Below are 19,845 nucleotides of genomic sequence, written 5' to 3'. Positions count from 1 at the left end.
CGCATGCCCACTATACGCCCTCGCTCAAAGTCCGTCAACTGCACATACGGTTCACGTCCACGCTGTCGCGGCACGCTACCAGTGTTAAAGACTGCGATGGAGCTCCGTATGCCACGGCAAACTGGCTGACACTGACGGCGGCGGTGCACAAATGCTGCGCAGCTAGCGCTATTCGATGGCCGACACCGGGGTTCCTGGTGTGTCCGCTGTGCCGTGCGTGTGATCATTGCTTGTATAGCCCTCTCGCAGTGTCCGGAGCAAGTATGGTGGGTCTGACACACCGGTGTCAATGTGTTCTTTTTTCCATTTCCAGGAGTGTACAACATTAAGCCGAAGCGAAATTGTCAACATTGCTTCAAATTTGGCCGCATGTATATTCAATGTAGGCCATATTGAGCAGACGTAGTAAATAGGGAGCGTGAGCACGGATCTGGTTCTCTAACGGCGAGGAGTGCCGTGCACGCTCGGCATCAAGCGCTCACAGAATCGTTGCTTTTTTGGAGTTTGCGTATAATATTTTGGGGAATAATTCTTCAATGTATATTGTTGTATTCTCCAACAGTTTATTGAACGTAACTTATTCTACAATACAATAGCTGGCTGTACAATAGATGTAGACGTCCGTCGATCTAGCCGGAGATGTGGTTCCTCTCGCTCGGCTGGTACTTCGATCGGCGGTGCAGTACAGCGGCTTCGGTGATATCTTCTCGGAGACTCTACTATAGCGGTTGCCATTAGCAGCGGACGAAGACTGGACTGCCTTCGACCGGCCGAGCCTATATAGTGAGCTGGAGTCAATAGAAACGCGGCGTAGGAATCTGTGGCCGGATACGTCGCGCCAACCTCTGCAAGGAAAGCTTCCTATTAATCGACTGGAATCTTCGGCGTGTTTACCTGATGTCTTCGACTGTTTGGCTGTTGGTTTGTTTCCCTCATAGCGTGGCTGTTATACAATGCTGTCTGCCTTTTAGGGGAACCCGATGGCAGACAGTACATATGTTGTTGTTGTTGTCTTCAGTCCTGAGACTGGTTGGTGCAGCTCTCCATGCTACTCTATCCTGTGCAAGCTTCTTCATCTCCCAGTAATTACTGCAACCTACATCCTTCTGAATCTGCTTAGTGTATTCATATCTTGGTCTCTCTCTACGATTTTTACCCTCCACGCTGCCCTCCAGTGCTAAATTTGTGATCCCTTGATGCCTCAGAACATGCCCTACCAACCGGTCCCTTCTTCTAGTCAAGTTGTGTCACAAACTCCTCTTCTCCCCAATTCTATTCAATACCTCCTCATTAGTTATGTGATCTACCCATCTAATCTTCAGCATTCTTCTGTAGCACCACCTTTCGAAAGCTTCTATTCTCTTCTTGTCCAAACTATTTATCGTCCGTGTTTCACTTCCATACATGGCTACACTCCATACAGATACTTTCAGAAACGACTTCCTGACACTTAAATCTATACTCGATGTTAACAAATTTCTCTTCTTCAGAAACGCTTTCCTTGCCATATCCAGTCTACATTTTATATCCTCTCTACTTTGACCATCATCATTTATTTTGCTCCCCAAATAGCAAAACTCCTTTACTACTTTAAGTGTCTCATTTCCTACTCTAATTCCCTCAGCATCACCCGACTTAATTCGACGACATTCCCTTATTCTCGTTTTGCTGTTGTTGATGTTCATCTTATATCCTCCTTTCAAGACACTGTCCATTCCATTCAATTGCTCTTCCAAGTCCTTTGCTGTCTCTGACAGAATTACAATGTCATCGGCGACCCTAAAAGTTTTTATTTCTTCTCTAAGGATTTTAATACCTACGCCTCTCGACTCTTATAACTGCCACCTGGTTTCTGTACAAATTGTAAATAGCCTTTCGCTCCTTGTATTTAACCCCTGCCACCTTTAGAATTTGAAAGAGAGTATTCCAGTCAACACTGTCAAAAGCTTTCTCTAAGTCCACATATGCTATAAATGTAAGTTTGCCTTTCCTTAATCTATTTTCTAACATACGTCGTAGGGTCAGTATTGCCTCACGTATTCCAACATTTCTGCGGAATCCAAACTGATCTTCGCCGAGGTCGGTTTTTACCAGCTTTTCCATTCGTCTGTAAAGAATTCGCGTTAGTATTTTGCAGCTGTGACTTATTAAACTGATAGTTTGGTAATTTTCACATCTGTCAACACCTGCTTCCTTTGGGATTGGAATTATTATATTCTTCTTGAAGTCTGAGGGTATTTCGCCTGTCTCGTACATCTTGTCCACAGGATGGTAGAGTTTTGTCAGGACTGGCTCTCCCAAGGGCGTCAGTGGTTCCAATGGAATGTTGTCTACTCCGGGGGCCTTGTTTAGACTCAGATCTTCCAGTACTCTGTCAAACTCTTCACGCAGTGTCATATCTCTCATTTCATCTTCATCTACATCGTCTTCCATTTCCATAATATTGTCCTCAAATACATCGCCCTTGTATAGATCCTCTATTTACTCATTCCACCATAATGCTTTCCCTTCTTTGCTTAGAACTGGGTTTCCATCTAAGCTCTTGATATTCATACAAGTGGTTCTCTTTTCTCCAAAGGTGTCTTTAATTTTCCTGTAGGCAGTATCTATCTTACCCCTAGTGAGATAAGCCTCTACATCCTTACATTTGTTCTCTAGCCATCCCTGCGTAGCCATTTTGCACTTCCTGTCGATCTCATTTTTGAGACGTTTGTACTCCCTTTTGCCTGCTTCATTTACTGCGTTTTTATATTTTCTCCTTTCATCAATTAAATTCAATATTTCCTCTGTTACCCAAGGATTTCTGCTAGCCCTCGTCTTTTTACCTACTTGAGCCTCTGCTGCCTTCACTACTTCATCCCTCAGAGCTACCCATTCTTCTTCTTCTACTGTATTTCTTTCCCCCATTTCTGTCAATTGTTCCCTTGTGCTCGCACTGAAACTCTGTACAACCTCTTGTTTAGTCACTTTATCCAGGTCCCATCTCCTGATATTCCCATCTTTTTGCAGTACATATATACATTCGAAATAAGTAATAAAAAAATTTCGCGTTTTGTCCACCATCATCCTATGGTTCCCCCTTCAGGTCGTTTCCCTTTAAACCGTCGTCACACGGAATGTGCATTCGAACGTCAACAGTGATTGTGCAGAGTTCGCCGAGCTGCCGAACGTTCAGAGACGTTGCGCCTTGTGAATGCGGTACTTCAGCCTCAATGTGATATACGCTATCGCAGCGCTCTCCAGCGGCAGTAGTCAGCTCGATATGGATCAGAAATCTCACTGTTTACGAAATGGGTGGACGTAAAATTCCTACGCTAGCTCTATCAAATAGCACATTTCCTCCCCTGGCCACATATGTTAGTCATGTAGTTCTGTCTGTAGTATACATAAATAAAACCTTCATTAGCTATGAACATGTTATTAGGCAAAAATAAAAGTACCATGTACAATCAATAAGGACATCGGCTTATATAAGCTCAATTACAAATAGTGATATAAAAATTTACAAAAGTTCTCCACATAAGATAAAAATTATTTCATCACTCTCACTTTTTATTAAACCCACAAGATGATTTTTACTTAATCGCTGTTATTATTCAGTAGTAGCATCATTACAACATGTGCAATACAGTGCCTGAAAAAGAAAAATGCAGAGTGTCTTACTGCAAGTAGTTCAAGTTGTCTTGCACATAAAGCCAACTGAACAAACTCGCCCTCAGCGAGAGCGCACGCTTCTGTTAAATCGAGAAGAATATATCAGAACGTCTTCGAAAATGTGAAGGTGAGAAAAAAAAGGTTTGGAATTAGTTGCACGCGATCTAGCAATACAGTACGCAGTAGCTTGTAAAAATCTGCGTTTCTGCTCATTACGCTGTAGCTACCGTGAATAAGTAACGACAAAATTTTGTATCTTACCATCTCCTGACAGCTTTTATCGGAGATGTGTTATTAACGGATATTTAATTGTATCAAATGGTACCAACAACAACACATTGTTGATGAATCCTCAGTGTGCCATTGCCTTGAAACGTCATACTTTCATAACACGCAAGTTACAATTCGAAAATTCTATAACCCCCAATGTGACGTTTCCTTTCATTTTATTACAAAAAATGGTACAATTAACGAAGAGTTTTCAAGAGATCCACGATTTGCTGGTGCTTTAACACGGCGTTTATTCCTATATAACCCACTAAATAGGGCTTCAATTGAAAAGCAATATGCTGCCACCTGACTCTATAGTGAAGAGAGATAGCGCTATGTGGCGCAGGTAGCGTTCTTCCATCTCACTGGTCTAGTTCAAACGCGCGTTCAGAATATTTGACGTGCTAGATATTGCTCTCCACGTTCAGAAAGACTCCCCGATGTGCTTTGTCCACGCTATGACGTCAGACACTCGGCACGCTGAACGTTCACACTCGAATGCGCGGTCCGTGTGCCGACGGCTTTCAGCGCGGCGGCACGTGGCAGCGGCAGTGGCAAGCGTTTTCCGCGGTGACGCGGCCGCTCGCGGAATTGGCGTTCTCACCTGGAAGCGGCAGACACTAGCGGTAGCCATTGACGGACCGCCACTGAGCTCACTGAAACGCACAGCGCATTTGATTAATTTTCGAGGCGATGCGGCAGCTCGCGGAATCGGCATTCCAACGTGGAAGCGGACTGGAAGCGGAAGACTCTAGAGGCGGACAATGGAGGACCGCTACTGAGCTGGAACCACTGAAAAGCGCGGTGCATTTAGTTAACTATACTGTGAATCTACACGAAAGAAAGATGATATACACTCCTGGAAATTGAAATAAGAACACCGTGAATTCATTGTCCCAGGAAGGGGAAACTTTATTGACACATTCCTGGGGTCAGATACATCACATGATCACACTGACAGAACCACAGGCACATAAACATAGGCAACAGAGCATGCACAATGTCGGCACTAGTACAGTGTATATCCACCTTTTGCAGCAATGCAGGCTGCTATTCTCCCATGGAGACGATCGTAGAGATGCTGGATGTAGTCCTGTGGAACGGCTTGCCATGCCATTTCCACCTGGCGCCTCAGTTGGACCAGCGTTCGTGCTGGACGTGCAGATCGCGTGATACGACGCTTCATCCAGTCCCAAACATGCTCAATGGGGGACAGATCCGGAGATCTTGCTGGCCAGGGTAGTTGACTTACACCTTCTAGAGCACGTTGGGTGGCACGGGATACATGCGGACGTGCATTGCCCTGTTGGAACAACAAGTTCCCTTGCCGGTCTAGGGATGGTAGAACGATGGGTTCGATGACGGTTTGGATGTACCGTGCACTATTCAGTGTCCCCTCGACGATTACCAGAGGTGTACGGCCAGTGTAGGAGATCGCTCCCCACACCATGATGCCGGGTGTTGGCCCTGTGTGCCTCGGTCGTATACAGTCTTGATTGTGGCGCTCACCTGCACGCCGCCAAACACGCATACGACCATCATTGGCACCAAGGCAGAAGCGACTCTCATCGCTGAAGACGACACGTCTCCATTCGTCCCTCCATTCACGCCTGTCGCGACACCACTGGAGGCGGGCTGCACGATGTTGGGGCGTGAGCGGAAGACGGCCTAACGGTGTGCGGGACCGTAGCCGAGCTTCATGGAGACGGTTGCGAATGGTCATCGCCGACACCCCAGGAGCAACAGTGTCCCTAATTTGCTGGGAAGTGGCGGTGCGGTCCCCTACGGCACTGCGTAGGATCCTACGGTCTTGGCGTGCATCCATGCGTCAGTGCGGTCCGATCCCAGGTCGACGGGCACGTGCACCTTCCGCCGACCACTGGCGACAACATCGATGTACTGTGGAGACCTCACGCCCCACGTGTTGAGCAATTCGGCGGTACGTCCACCCGGCCTCCCGCATGCCCACTATACGCCCTCGCTCAAAGTCCGTCAACTGCACATACGGTTCACGTCCACGCTGTCGCGGCATGCTACCAGTGTTAAAGACTGCGATGGAGCTCCGTATGCCACGGCAAACTGGCTGACACTGACGGCGGCGGTGCACAAATGCTGCGCAGCTAGCGCCATTCGACGGCCAACACCGCGGTTCCTGGTGTGTCCGCTGTGCCGTGCGTGTGATCATTGCTTGTACAGCCCTCTCGCAGTGTCCGGAGCAAGTATGGTGGGTCTGACACAACGATGTCAATGTGTCCTTTTTTCCATTTCCAGTAGTGTATTATTTCACGTATTTCATTATTCATATTTTCTTGTTCCACTCCACGATTGTTCCCTATATAATTATGTAATAGATAACATTTAGAGAACAGAGTGCCCCAGAACTAAAACTTACTCGGACTCTAATGACAACTTTTAGTATTGCAATTTCAGTACGTAAATGCAGTTTACTGTAATGATACTAAATTATCTTGTATCTGGACATTTATTTATGGCTGAAGCAGTACATCCTCGTAATTGGTATATTAAGATAACGTATTTTAACCACTCTACAATTGTTAATTATTGAAACAACAAAGTATATCACAACAGTCAAATCCATCTTTAAAACACTACCATTATTATCATAGCCAAGACGGTACGCCCCCGGTAGCTGAGTGGTCAGCGCGACAGATTCTCAAACCTAAAGACCCGGGTATGATTCCCGGCTGGATCGGAGATTTTCTCCGCCCAGCGACTGGGTGTTGTGTTGTCCTAATCATCACCATTTCTTTCCCATCGACGCGCAAGTCGCCGAAGTGGCGTCAAATCGAAAGACTTGCACCCGGCGAACGGTCTACCCGATGGAAGGTGCTTGTCACACGACATTTTATTTTATAGCCAAGATAGACATAAAACCAGCAGCTACCAGAGTGATACAAGTTTCCATCCCTATCAACACCAGGAGTGATGATTAGACTGAAAGAATGTACGAGATAAAAGAAATTATTAAGATAGTTAAGGGAAAGAAACATTCAGTTCCGGCAGGGGAGGGGGGCTCGAATTCGGTACTAGGAAAAGGAAGAGAAGGGAAAATAATAGGACAAGATAGGCTCACTGGAAAAAATTAAAGAGGAAACAGCTTAGTAAAATTTTGCACACAGTATAATTTAATCATTGCTAACAAAAAATGGTTCAAATGGCTCTGAGCACTATGGGACATAACTTCTATGATCATCAGCCCCCTAGAACTTAGAACTACTTAAACCTAACTAACCTAAGAACACCACATACATCCATGTCCGAGGCAGGATTCGAACCTGCGACCGTAGCGGCCGCGCGGTTCCAGACTGTAACGCCTAGAACCATTGCTGACACTTCGTTTAAGAATAACGAAAGAAAGTTGCAAACGTGAAATAGATCTGGAAACACTGGAAGGTTTCAGATTGGTTATATAATGGCCAGAGAGAGTTTTCGTAACCATATTTTAAATTATAAGACAATTCCAGGTGTAGATGAAGACTGAAGATAATTTATTCGCTATTCATTGCAGATTGTAACTAAAGTGATAGCAAAAAGGTAACAAATTAAGGAGATAGAACCTGGATAAGTTAATATCCAGAGGTTGTCGGTAATTATAAGTATAAATATGCAGCAAATGAAAGTGAGATTTGCAGAAGGTCGAAATGAAAGGTGAAAATAGCTAGTGGAATAATACATGGGAAAGATGGATGCCACGTACAGGAAATTAATATTAAAAAATTCTATGGAGGAAAGAGAAGCTGCTGTATGACTATCAAGAGCTCAGATGGCCAGCCACATCTAAATGAAGAAGGGTAGGCAGAAAGATGGAAGGGATATTGAGCGGATACGGGGGACAGGGGCAGGGGGTTATACAAATAAAATTGAATAAAATATTAGATTCCTGTGAAATAACTGAACATGTGAGGCAATGCTGATCCCATTACCTATCTTAGAAGGTAGGGTGAAGAAAGGCAGAATACAAACCTGCATTTAGCGTATTTGTGGGTTTAGAGGAATTTTTTCATAATCTTGACTGGAAAAACTCTTCGATACTCTGAAGGGCGCAGGAATAAAACACAGGGACCCAATATTATCACCAACTTCTACAGAAACCAGGCTGCAGTTGTAACAAATGAAAGTCTTGAATGGGAAGGAGTAATTGAGGAGGCAGAAGTAGAAAGGATACAAAATGAAGACTGGTAATATGAAGAGAAATATTTCTGTAAGAGAGGAATTTGTTAAAATGTAACGTAAATGTAAGTGTTAGATAGTATTTTCTGAAGATATTTGTCGGAAATGTCTAAAGGTATTTGTCTGAAGTGTAGTTTCGTACAGAAGTGGAATGTGGACGATAAAACAGTTCAGTGAAGAAGCGAATATAATCTTTGGAAATATGTTGATACAGAAGAATGCTGAAGATTACATGGCCATACCGTATAACTAATCAAATAGTACTGAATCGAACCGAGGAGGAAACCAATTAAGGCGTAACTTGATTAAAAGGAGGGTTTGATTGATAGGAGACAGCATAACGTATCAAAAAATCGTCACTTTGTCAATGGGAGGATGTGCGAGAGTTAAAAATTGTAAAGGACGATCAAGAATTGACTAAATAGGCAGGTTCAAATGGCTGTAGGTTGCTGTAGTCTTACGCAGTTGTAGAGCTGGACCAGCACATAGAGATGCGTCAAACAACCCTTCGCACTGAAGACCATAACAAATAATGATGTAATTACATGTAGCTATAAGATATTATAACTGTTTGAAATAAGCAAAAGGTCTCTATGCAAACATAAATAAATTTCATCTTGTGACACAACAACACGTTTCGATTAAAGCTTGGTAGTTCACACAGAACACCGTAAATATTAATGTACTCGTATATCACACCACTGTATTCTTCTTTGACGAGATACTGAAATACGTTAACAAAACTACGTCGCTCTATCAGAAACAGCTCAAATTACGTACATATTTAGGTGTATAAAGGAGTTCCGAGCATTAATCACAGGACTAAGTACATGTCTCTTTACGTCCTATTGTTTACAAACCTTCGTTTCGATAGCTTAAACCATTTATGGAATATGACGATTGTTACAACCACATTCTTCCCGATGAGGAGGGACAGAATTGGGTGCATCGCACTTGACATGTCCGTTGGGTATAAAAATCAATATTACGAAAAGGAGAAGAAATATTATTTTGCTCTCAACTTAAAGTAAAATTTCGATATCATATCATCTGCAATAACGTATGACCTAAACTGAGCCAAACGGAAAGTGTAAGCAGTTCGTTTTACCTATGCAAACACTTATCAGGCTGTGAGATTCGGAAGACTCAATTTTTTCCACCGAACAGTTTCCTTAAGACGAGTGATCGAGTGATAAGTATTTCCTAGTGGCCAGCACGTCCATGTCAGCGCTTCAGCGACATTTCGAATGACTGGATATTCTAACCTTATGTCACGCCCAGATTTCTCCGTGATTGGTAACACGGACCAGTGGCACGTCACACGGAAGCGGTTCGACATGTACAACCCGCAGCATTGAGCCTAGTATGACGCACCTCCGAGGGCACTTCCACGGTAACTCTGCCACTACCGCGAGATTTGCCATGCAGCAGCCCCTACGGGGAACCGGGTCTCCTGTATGCTTCATTAAGAGAGAACGAGCCGACAAGTAGGTAGCGACCACTGCGCCACCATTCACAGATTCATCATTCTCGCTGGACTGCAGCGGGAAGGAAGGAAGTTGGAACTAGCGCTGATGTAACACTGGAACTTTGATTTATAAGGTATGCAACCCGTGACGTTAGACCCATAGTCACTTTGTGTATGATTTCTACCAAATGTATATACTGGAAACGACTGTAAATTGACAGTTATGAGAATTAAAACGTCAAAACTTGAGACTTTATTCTAATCAGATGTGGAAAGTTCACAGTGACTTTTTTATCCAAAAATATCTCTCCCTCCTGGTGTATAGTTCACACATAGTCACATTAAAATTGACTCAGTAGTTCCCCATCGTTTTATTTGAGAAATAATCGTGATCGCAGCATTCATACGTTAACGTTCGGCGATCGCAGAACCTCTTGCTACATTATATCCACATCAAACCAGGCAAACTTAAACCATATCTCTGAAAACAATACAGTGACTGTCGGCTCCCTTCATTCAATAATACTACTAGTGAAATAGAAGTGAATAGTTCCTGCGAATTATTATGGGTGGAGGTTACACTCAACAACCGAGCTAGGTTAATAATTGACTCCTTTTACCGACCTCCCGACTCACCAGCATTAGTGGCAGAAGAACTGACAGAAAATCTGGAATATATTTCATATAAATTTTCTCAGCGTGTTATAGTCTTAGGTGGAGATTTCGATTTACCAGATATAGACTGGGACACTCAGATGTTTAGGACGGGTGGTAGGGACAGAGCATCGAGTGACTTTATACTGAGTGCACTATCCGAAAATTACCTCGAGCAATTAAACAGAGAACCAACTATTAGAGATAACATCTTGGACCTACTGATAACAAACAGACCCAAACTTTTCGACTCTGTAAGCGCAGAACAGGGAAGTGATCATAAGGCCGTTGCAGCATCCCTGAATATGGAAGTAAATAGGAATATAAAAAAGGGAGGAAGGTTTATCTGTTTAGCAAGAGTAATAGGAGGCAGATTTCAGGCTACCTAACAGATCAAAACCGAAATATCTGTTCCGACAACGACAATGTAAAGTGTTTATGGAAAAAGTTCAAGGCAATCGTAAAATGCGTTTTAGAAAGGTACGTGCCGAGTAAAACTGTGAGGGACGGGAAAAGCCCACCGTGGTTCAACAAGAAAGCTAGGAAACTTCTGCGAAAGCAAAGAGGGCTTCACTGCAAGTTTAAATGCAGCCAAAACCTCTGAGACAAACAGAAGCTAATCGATGTCAAAGTTAGTGTAAGGAGGGCTATGCGTGAAGCGTTCAGTGAATTCGAAAGTAAAATTATATGTACCGACTTGACAGAAAATCCTAGGAAGTTCTGGTCTTACTTTAAATCAGCAAGTGGCACGAAACAGCATATCCAGACACTCCGGGATGATGATGGCATTGAAACAGAGGATGACACTTGTAAAGCTGAAATACTAAACACCTTTTTCCAAAGCTGTTTCACAGAGGAAGACCGCACTGCAGTTCCTTCTCTTAATCCTTGCACAGATGAAAAAATGGCTGACATCGATATAAGTGTCCAAGGAATAGAAAAGCAACTGGAATCACTCAACAGAGGAAAGTCCACTGGACCTGACGGGATACCAATTCGATTCTACACAGAGTACTCGAAAGAGCTTGCCCCCATTCTAACAGCCGTGTACCGTAAGTCTCTAGAGGAACGGAAGGTTCCAAATGATTGGAAAAGAGCACAGGTAGTCCCAGTCTTCAAGAAGGGTCGTCGAGCAGATGCGCAAAACTATAGACCTATATCTCTGACGTCGATCTGTTGTAGAATTTTAGAACATGTTTTTTGCTAGCGTATCATGTCGTTTCTGGAAACCCAGAATGTACTCTGTAGGAATCAACATGGATTCCGCAAACAGCGATCATGAGACCCAGAAAATATTAGATACAGGCTCCCAGGTAGATGCCATTTTCCTTGACTTCCGGAAGGCGTTCGATACAGTTCCGCACTGTCGCCTGATAAACAAAGTAAGAGCCTACGGAATACCAGACCAGCTGTGTGGCTGGATTGAAGAGTTTTAACAAACAGAACACAACATGTTGTTCTCAATGGAGAGATGTCTACAGACGTTAAAGTAACCTCTGGCGTGCCACAGGGGAGTGTTATGGGACCATTGCTTTTCACGATATATATAAATGACCTAGTAGATAGTGTCGGAAGTTCCATGACGTTTTTCGCGGATGATGCTGTAGTATACAGAGAAGTTGCAGCATTAGAAAATTGCAGAGAAATGCAGGAAGATCTGCAGCAGATAGGCACTTGGTGCAGCGAGTGGCAACTGACCTTTAACATCGACAAATGTAATATATTGCGAATACATAGAAAGAAGGATCCTTTATTGTGTGACTATATGATAGGGGAACAAACACTGGTAGCAGTTACTTCTGTAAAATATCTGGGAGTATGCGTGCGGAAGGATTTGAAGTGGAATGATCATATTAAATTAATTGTTGGTAAGGCGGGTACCAGGTTGAGATTCATTGGGAGAGTCCTTAGAAAATGTAGTCCATCAACAAAGGAGGTGGCTTACAAAACACTCGTTCGACCTGTACTTGAGTATTGTTTATCAGTGTGGGATCCGTACCAGGTCGGGTTGACGGAGGAGATAGAGAAAATCCAAATAAGAGCGGCGCGTTTCGTCCCAGGGTTATTTGGTAAGCGTGATAGCGTTACGAAGATGTTTATCAAACTCAAGTGGCAGACTCTGCAAGAAAGGCGCTCTGCATCGCGGTGTAGCTTGCTGTCCAGTTTTCGAGAGGGTGCGTTTCTGGATGAGGTATCGAATATGTTGCTACCCCTAGTTATACCTCCGGAGGAGATCACGGATGTAAAATTAGAGAGATTCGAGCGCACGCGGAGGATTTCCGGCAGTCGTTCTTCCCGCGAACCATACGTGACTGGAACAGGAAACGGAGGTAATGCCAGTGGCACGTAAAGTGCCCTCCGCCACACACCGTTGGGTGGTTTGCGGAGTATAAATGTAGATGTAGATGTAGACATAGCTGTAATGGTAGATCTGGTGTGACACGCAAGAAACACACCAACAGAGAAGAGAACACCACTGAAGAAGAAAGCAAGAAACTGTGTTTTTGCCTTTCCCTGGTACAGAAAGATTAGCAGGCACCTGAAGAGATTAAACATATCATCGGTGTTCAGACCCCCAGCAAAAATTAGGCAGCTCATGAGGCCTGTGAAGGACGATCTAGGGCTTAGAACGTCTGGAGTGTACAAGATAACATGCTAGTGTGGCTGTTACTACGTCGGCCAAACAGTATGCACTGTAGAGCAACGCCGGACGGAACAGGAGAGGTACTTATGCCTACGCTATCCAGAAAAATCAGCCGTGGCAGAACGCGCCTTAGAAAATGGACACCGAATTCTATTCGACGAAACATCTGTCGGTATGAAGACGAAGGGATTTTGAGATAGCGTCATAAAAGAAGCTTTTGAAATAAAAATCCCTGAAAACACCATCAACAAGGACGGCGGTGTGCAGCTCATCACAGCCTGGGACCCGGCTATCGCGATGTTAAAACAGGCGCTACGGACGCGGAATGAAAACATTACCATATATGGCAAGGAAGAGAGCACCAGTGACGTCACAGTCAGCAGTGCGGCTGTATAACGACGCTGCCACGGCGACAGAGCAGTCAGTCTTATCACTTGGCAATGTCCGGGAAGAGCTCGGTTGAAAGCTCGTGGGATCTTAACCACCTGACGCCGCTGGAAGCCTGAGAAAATTTTATTAATTCATATCACCTGGAAACCATGCATTCATACAGATAATGTATTTCGACACAACTGTCATCAAGGACTGAATGGAATTTAAAATGTTTCTTTAACACAAAAAGTCTTCAAGCCATAGCCACTAAAACAATGAAGTTTTGAAAAGGTTACATAACTAGTTGCGACGCAGTGCGTCGCCATTTTCAAATGTCATCACAAACCTGAAAAACTGCATTAATAATTGAAACCACTCTTCTTCCAAATATTACGAAGAATACACTAAAACCAGTAAACTGGAGCAAAGTCAGATAAAACTTGTCACAAGACGTCATGATAATTTTTGGTTGGGCAGTCATTTCACAACTTAAAGCACTATAGACGAATATTGCATCGAGATGAAAAATATTATATACTCTTGCATTACGTCTTGCAGTGATGCAACAATCATTTTGCAAACAAAGGCTCACACGTCGTAATCTTATAAGGCGCAGCAAGCCCAAAAACTAGAACACGGCACGCAATCGTACTGTGTTCTGCTAATGAAATCTTACAAATACGATACACTTCCATTTGGGGCTAACACAAGACATTAACCCAAAATGGGAGTGTCAGAAATCCAAAATGATCTGTAAGAACCACTTGCAGATTAATGGAACACTTTATTTCTAACAAGGAATGAAACATAACATAATTTCTAGGTGGCTTCCTGTGGTTCCTACATGCAAGCACTTTTATACAGAATAACTATTCGCAGAACGCAGGCTAAGGACCTTTCTATTACTCAGTACTGATGCTCTCGAAATCTACGACCGAACTGGGGCCGAACAGCGATGGGCGGCTTGCTAGGTCAGCGCTGGCAGGCGGCGCTGAACTCTTGTCCTGAAGGTGTGGCGCTGCCCGTTCTTCCCACTGACGCGCGGGTCAGCGCCTTCATGATGCCGTTTCGCTGCGCTGCGAAGGTTGGTGTGCAGTCGACGTTGTACCATCATGTGACTCAATGGAAGTGTGTGCAGTCGCTTCCGTTGTGGCCTGAATAAATGTAGAAGAACCCGAAATTCTAAGAGAACTGAAGGTCCTGGTGTTTCAGACATAAATGACAAGACTATGCAAAAAGTGAACTTCAGAGAAAGGCTACTTTCTAAAAATTTTCAACATTTAGATTATTATAAGCGTTTCGATGCTCTGGGTCACGTGACTGCCCACATCTATTCAAATATCCCGCCAAATTCAGACAGTAGCGGAAAAGCTGCAGTGTCGTCAGGCCAATCGAGATGAAATTTTTAGCCGCCTAATTACTATGGCCCCGAGACAAATGAGCAAAGAAAGCAGTGGAAAGCCGCGCGGGTTTAGCCGAGCAGTCAGGCGCTGCAGTCATGGACTGTGCGGCTGGCCCCTGCGGAGGTTCGAGTCCTCCCTCGGGCATAGGTGTGTGCGTCTGTCCTTAGGATAATTTAGATTAAGTAGTGTGTAAGCTTAGGGACTGATGACCTTAGCAATTAAGTCCCATAAGATTTCACACACACAAAGTAGTGGAAACTTGTGGATTCATCACCACCGAAAATGGCGAAGACCCCAAATCGTCAGTCAAAGTAAAGCTGAATGCTTTTGGGACGGTCATTGTGTGGTCCTAACAAATTATGCCCGTAAAAGGCAAATATTCAAAGGAATATACTTTTAAATCTCCAGACGAAGATTCCGAAGTCTATCAAGACTACCTATTCAAGGTCGTAAACTTGGTCCCCGTCAACGAGTCAGCTTATTCTCCCTATAATACACACACACGCTGCTCATTTGGTTTACCAAATTTTATCTCATTCCCGTATTCTCCTTATATGACACCCAATGACTTTTTCCTTTTTCCTAGGGTAGAAACCATTCCGTGGTACGTATTTCCTGACGACTAGCTAATTTTCGAGGTGGAACATTTCCTGAACAGCACACTTCTACAATTCATATCTTCGCCAAGTAATTCGTCGTTTGGAACAATGTGTCGCATTGAGTGTTAGACATGTAGACAAGTACTAACGCTATCAGCAAAACTCGCAGTCGGAGTATGATTTTTTCGTGATTATAATTGCAGCTTTATGATTAAACGTCGTGTTCTTGCATGAGCTAGACGACTTTTAATTCGGTTTACGTACCACCATTATAAGCGCCGTACTGATTTCGGCTTACTAAGAGGTTCTTAGTCTAGTAACAAAACTACTCAGATATTATGTAGTCATGTATTTTTTTATCAGGCTGTCTATCATAACGTTTTGAAGTTTGACGGCCAGGTTATCAACGCGCTAGCTGAAGCTGTCAGAGACGAGTAGCGTTAAATTTTTAAAAACTTCTGAAGTTTGTCATATACATATTCATTGACAATGCGACAGACACTCGTTATGGTCGTTCTCAGTCACGTACACAACCATCCTCAGTTACCGATTGCATGTATTGTGTATTGAAACGCGGAAACGACGGAGAGGCTTCGTCCCAGACGTAGGTCTCAGGTGTTGACAACCCCACAACAGCAGACCACTCACCCCACCGCCGCCCCCCACATTGAACCCAACCACAACGTTATTGTGCGGTTCGGCCACAGTGCTCCCCTCCCCCCCCTCCCCCCCCCCCCCCCCCCCCAGCTATCGAGGACCGCCTCATATCACACGAGTGTAGCCCCAAATGTTTGCGTGGTAGAGTAATTATGGTGTACGCTCACGTGGAGACAGTGTTTGCGCAGCAATTGCACGCATAGTGTAACTGAGGCGGAATAAGGGGAACCAGCTCGCATTCGCCGAGGCAGATGGAAAACCGCCTTAAAAACCATCCACAGACTGACCGGCACACCGGACCTCGACACTGATCCACCAAGCGGATTCGTGCCGGGGACCAGCAAGCCTTCCGTCTCGGGAAGCACGTGGCTAGCCAGGCAGGTTTCAGTTACCCATAATTTTAAAGCAAGAAAGATTTCCTCCGTCTGAAAAAAAGCAAAGAATCAGACAGATGAATACTACAACGCCTACTCAAGAAAGCGTTGCTTGCAGATTGCTTGCAAAACAAGACAAAGAGAAATAGAAAGGAGATGAGCCTGTCACGTTGCTAACATACACTACCGGCCATTAAAATTGCTACACCACGAAGATGACTTGCTACAAACGTGAAATTTAACCGACAGGAAGAAGATGCTGTGATATGCAAATGATCAGCTTTTCTGAGCATTCACACAGGGTTGGCGCCGGTGGCGACACCTACAACGTGCTGATATGAGGAAAGTTTCTAACCGATTTCTCATACACAAAAAGCAATTGACCAGCGTTGCCTGGTGAAACGTTGTTGTGATGCCTCGTGTAAGGAGGACAAATACGTACAATCACGTTACCGACTTTGATAAAGGTCGGATTGTAGCCTATCTCAATTGCGGTTTATCGTATCGCGACATTGAAGCTCGCGTTGGTCGAGATCCAATGACTGTTAGCAGAATACAGAATCAGTTGGTTCCCAGCGGCGTCGTATCACTAGCAGTTGATATGGCAGGCATCTTATCCGGATGGCTGTAACGGAATGTGCAGCCACGTCTCGATCCCTGAGTCAACGTTTGCAAGACAACAACGGTCTGCACGAATAGTTCGACGACGTTTGCAGCAGCCTGAAATATCAGCTCGGAGCCCATGGCTGCGGTTACCCTTGACGCTGCATCACAGACAGGAGCGCCTGTGATGGTGTACTCAACGACGAACCTGGGTGCACCAGTGGCAAAACGTCATTTTTCGGATGAATCCAGATTCTGTTTACAGCATTATGATGGTCGCATCCGTGTTTGGCGACATCGCGATGAACGCACATTGGAAGCATGTATTCATCATCGTCATACTGGCGTATCACCCGGCGTGATGGTATGGGGTGCCATTGGTTACACGTCTCCGTCACCTCTTGTTCGCATTGGCAACACTTTGAACAGTGGACGTTACATTTCAGATGTGTTGCGACCCGTAGCTCTACCCTTCATTCGATCCCTGCGAAACCCAACATTTCAGAAAGATAATGCACGACCGCATGTTGTAGGTCTTGTACTGGCCTTTCTGGATACAGAAAATGGTCGACTGCTGTCCTGGCCAGCACATTCTCCAGATCTCTCACCAATTGAAAACGTCTGGTCAATGGTGGCCGAGCAACTGGTTCGTCACAATGCGCCAGTCACTACTCTTGATGAACTGTGGTATCGTGTTGGAGCTGCATGGGCAGCTGTACCTGTACACACTATCCAAGCTCTGTTTGACTCAATGCCCAGGCGTTTCAAGGCCGTTATTACGGCCATAGGTGGTTGTTCTGGGTACTGATTTCTGAGGATCTATAGACCCAAATTGCGTGAAAATGTAATCACATGTCAGTTCTAGTATAATATATTTGTCCAATGAATACCCGTTTATCATCTGCATTTCTTCTTGGCGTAGCAATTTTAATGGCCAGTAGTGTACATAAATCTCCTTTTGATATAACGGGCGATGAAAAATTTTACGTTCGAAGGTTGTATAGCCCATAATCAATATGCTAATCACTCAAAAGCGCCGTGAGAATTGAGGCAATCATCCCATCGACGTACCTGCTTAAAGATACCCGTTCGTTAGAACGCAGTGTCCTCCTGTGTGCCTGCTGCACATTCTCGCCCGACAGGTATATGTCCACCCTTGAAGGCCTGTTTTAAGGGACCGGAGGAGTGATAATCGCATGGGCAGAAATTAGGAAGTGGTCGAATGTCTCCCGCTTGAGTTGACGGAACTTCTGTGTTTCGACATTTGCTATATGGGAACGTGTCCTAACATGAATTGGCATCACTCCCTGTCCAAAACGATGGTTTTTGACAGACGTGCTGCTCCGTATACATTCTTCATTCTCCGATGGATGTCTACCGGTGTTTGTGCTTCAGCAGCTTAAAAAAAAAAGACAAACAGTGCTTTGGTTCAGTTTGGACGCATTTTTAATAACGTCGCCATAGTTCACATTTCCAAATTTACCGCACTCACTTCGGAAAGACATGAATGTCACATTAATCCCTTGCCAGTATGTCGTAGCTTATATACCGTCTTCGGAGTTGCATTACGTTGCTTTACGCTGCAGCAACACGCTCTAAAGGATACATTTTGATCGATCCTTGTAGACTGGGATCTTTTTGGGGATGAGAATAACAAAATGATGAACAGACGAGCGCAATTGAGCGTATATTTGTGGTATTGACGGATCTGGATTGCGTGCATGAACAACATTGCTAATGCAACAACAGTTGTGCAGATAGGTATTGGAAACATTCACACTCTCACTGTAATATTCAATACTGAGTTTGCTCTGCAACCGTCATAGCTTTATCCATTTTCTGCACACATTCTGTGTTAGTTCATCTATTATTTTACGTACAACAAACATATCGTACAGAGAAATAAAGCACACAACAAACCTGAACCACCACAATTACGGTATCAGATGCAGTTTCCGTGTACGGCAGACTGTAAAAAGAGCTTTTAAAGCAGCAAGCGGATATGACAACGATGAACAGAACAAAAAGTGTGAACAAACTCAATCTCTGACTGGTTAATACGGTACATACCCCATAAAGAACAAGCTGTAAATCACTTTGTTATACTTTTCCATATACAGATTAGCCGTAATGAAACATTTTGAAACTTTGAAACTCATACCACATTCCTTTCTTTGTCTGGTAAAATAAAGGGCAGATCAACCGGTAAACTGATTGCTGGCGTCTTGTCGTGACGTGAAACATATTCTGTTCAATTATGCCGTACAACCACCCGTATACTACAGGCACCGTACACGGGGGAGTCCTCAAGCTACACGATGGATTCAAGTTTCACAGGTTATGCCCAGTCGGATGGCGAGCTAAAAGGACTCCATTCCGACTCTATTGATAGAAGGACCTACGCATTGGCCAGGTGTCTGTTTTAACCAACCAAAGCTTGTTGTTCATGACTTCAGGTATTTCTTCCTTTCATTGATGCAAGGCGTTGTGTCCCACCTACGATATCATTGCATTCGGTGAAGCTTGCTTTCGGGCGTTATAGGTATCGACTAGGTCTTCTTGGCTGCTGCAGCAACCAGTTTTTTGCAGCAAAATCCATCATATTCTCATATACAGCAGAATGTCACCTACCTCCGTTGATGCTGAAGGTGAATTATGGTGTCCTGGATGAACTTGTCTCATCTCTCCGCTCTTTACAGGCTCTGAATAGCAGGAATTCACCTGTGAGGAGCATGGGACGAGGGAGGAGAAACAACAGATTGTGGAATTTCATAGCTTGAATGAATCTCATCAGCTCTTCTACCCTCAAGATGACTTTTCTCTTCATCCTAGGTGGCGAGTTCATTTGGCAAGTGGGGCTTGTGGACATGATAATAGCTAATCACAAAATTGGATAAGGATATCCCGCTCCCCCCCCCCCCCCCCCCCTCCTACCTCCTGGAAAATAGTTGCAGTT

The 19,845-nt window shown here is 44.3% G+C and overlaps 1 long non-coding RNA gene across 1 annotated transcript in view; it reads right to left on the bottom strand.

Annotated features, from left to right (window-relative positions):
- Positions 1–14,039: 14,039 nt before the first annotated feature.
- LOC126298545 (uncharacterized) overlaps positions 14,040–19,845 on the bottom strand; it is a 521,034-nt gene continuing 515,228 nt past the window's right edge. Inside the window, exon 3 of the long non-coding RNA XR_007552620.1 lies at positions 14,040–14,407. This is a non-coding gene — a long non-coding RNA (uncharacterized LOC126298545). The remainder of the gene's footprint in view (positions 14,408–19,845) is intronic.

This window comes from Schistocerca gregaria, chromosome X, assembly GCF_023897955.1.
Source record: "Schistocerca gregaria isolate iqSchGreg1 chromosome X, iqSchGreg1.2, whole genome shotgun sequence".
Taxonomy (NCBI): Eukaryota; Metazoa; Arthropoda; class Insecta; order Orthoptera; family Acrididae; genus Schistocerca; species Schistocerca gregaria.
This window is presented reverse-complemented; position numbering and strand designations above follow the sequence as displayed.